Source organism: Sapajus apella, unplaced genomic scaffold, assembly GCF_009761245.1.
Source record: "Sapajus apella isolate SASKATOON/1434 unplaced genomic scaffold, GSC_monkey_1.0 scaffold21, whole genome shotgun sequence".
In the NCBI taxonomy this organism is placed as follows: domain Eukaryota; kingdom Metazoa; phylum Chordata; class Mammalia; order Primates; family Cebidae; genus Sapajus; species Sapajus apella.
The window spans coordinates 4,400,831-4,402,682 of record NW_022436961.1 but is presented as its reverse complement, the minus strand read 5'-3'; the positions used below and the strand labels follow the sequence as shown (position 1 = coordinate 4,402,682).

The 1,852-nt window shown below is 36.2% G+C and overlaps 1 protein-coding gene across 1 annotated transcript in view; it reads right to left on the bottom strand.

Annotated features, from left to right (window-relative positions):
• Nucleotides 1–1,852, bottom strand: part of LOC116558303 (A disintegrin and metallopeptidase domain 3-like) — a 78,033-nt gene that overhangs the window by 55,209 nt on the left and 20,972 nt on the right. The gene's annotated exons all lie outside the window — the stretch shown is intronic.

Sequence of the window (1,852 nt, the reverse complement as noted above, 5' to 3'; positions counted from 1 at the left end):
GAGTGAGAACATGTGGTGTTTGATCTTCTGCTCTTCTGTCAGTTTGCTGAGAATGATGGTTTCCAGGTTCATCCATGTCCCTACAAAGGACCCAAACTCATCGTTTTTGATGGCTGCATAATATTCCATGGTGTATATGTGTCACATTTTCCCTGTCCAGTCTATCATGAGTGGGCATTTGGGTTGGTTCCAGGTCTTTGCTATTGTAAATAGTGCTGCAATGAACATTTGTGTGCACATGTCCTTATAGTAGAACGATTTATAATCCAGCAAAGAAGATTTAAAAAGAAGATTAGAACATAAATAAACAAAATAAAAAATAGAAAATCCATATAGAAACAAATAAGTAAATTCATTTTTGGAAAAGATAAAATTGAAAATTATACATAGCCATGTTAAGAAAATACAAAGGATGCAAATAAATAAAATCAGAAGTAAAACAGAGATATTAAAACTAATGCTACAGAAACAAGAAAAAGATAGTTTAAGAGACTAGCATGAACAAGTATATGTCAGCAAACTGGATAATAGAAGAAATTGATACATTTCTAGCATAAAAATGGCCAAGATTGAATTATAATAAAGTATAAAATTTAAAAGGACTCATAACTAGAATGAAGATTAGATCAGTAATCAAAACCTACAACAAGAAAAGAGCAGGATCAGAGAAATTTACTGTTGAACTCTATCAAACATTTAAAGAATAATTAATACCACACAAAGCATTCTTAAACTCTTGCAAAAAATTGAAAGAGGAAAGACTTCCAAGCTTCCTCTATGAGGCCAGACACCAAAGCCACATAAATACACCACAGGAAAAGAAAATCACCACCACCAAGGTATTCCTGGGGAAGAGCAACCCCAAGGCACATACCTATCAGATTAACCAGGGTTGAAATGAAGGAAAAAATGCTAAAGGCAGCCAGAGAGAAATGTTGGGTTACCCACAAAGGGAAGCCCCTCAGACTCACAGTGGATCTCTTGGCAGAAATCCTACAAGCCAGAAGAGAGTGGGGGCCGATATTTAACATCCTTAAATAAAAGAATTTTCTACTCAGAATTTCATATCCAGCCAAACTAAGCTTTAGAAGCAAAGGAGAAATAAAATCCTTTATGGACAAGCCATTGCTGAGAGATTTCATCACCACCAGGCCTGCCCTACAAAAGCTCCTGAAGGAAGCACTAAACATAGAAAGGAACAAGCAGTACCAGCCACTGCAAAACCATACCAAACTGTAAAGACCATCAACACCATGAGGAAACTGCATCAACTAACTGGCAAAACAATCATCTAGAATCAAAATGGCAGGATCAAATTCACACATAACAATATTAACCTTAAATGTAAATGGGCGAAATGCCACAATCAAAAGACGCAGACTGGGAAATTGGATAAAAAGGCACGACCCATCAATGTGCTGTATTCAGCAAACACATCTCACTTGCAAAGACACACATAGGTTCAAAATAAATGGATGTAGGAAGATTTACCAAGCAAATGAAGAGAGGAAAAAAAAAAGACAGATGTTGCAATCCTAGTCTCTGATAAAACAGCCTTTAAACCAACAAAGATCAAAAGAGACAAAGAAGGGCATCACATAATAGTAAAGGAATTAATGCAAGAAGAAGAGCTAACTATCCTAAATAGATATGCACCCAATACAGGAGCACCCAGATACAAAAAACAAGTTCTTAATGACCTACAAAGAGACTTAGACTCCCATACAGTAACTGTGGGAGATTATAACACCCCACTGTTAATACTAGACAGATCAAAGAGACAGAAAATTAACAAGGATATCCAGGACTTAAACTCAGATCTGGACCAAGCAAACCTAATAAACATCTACAG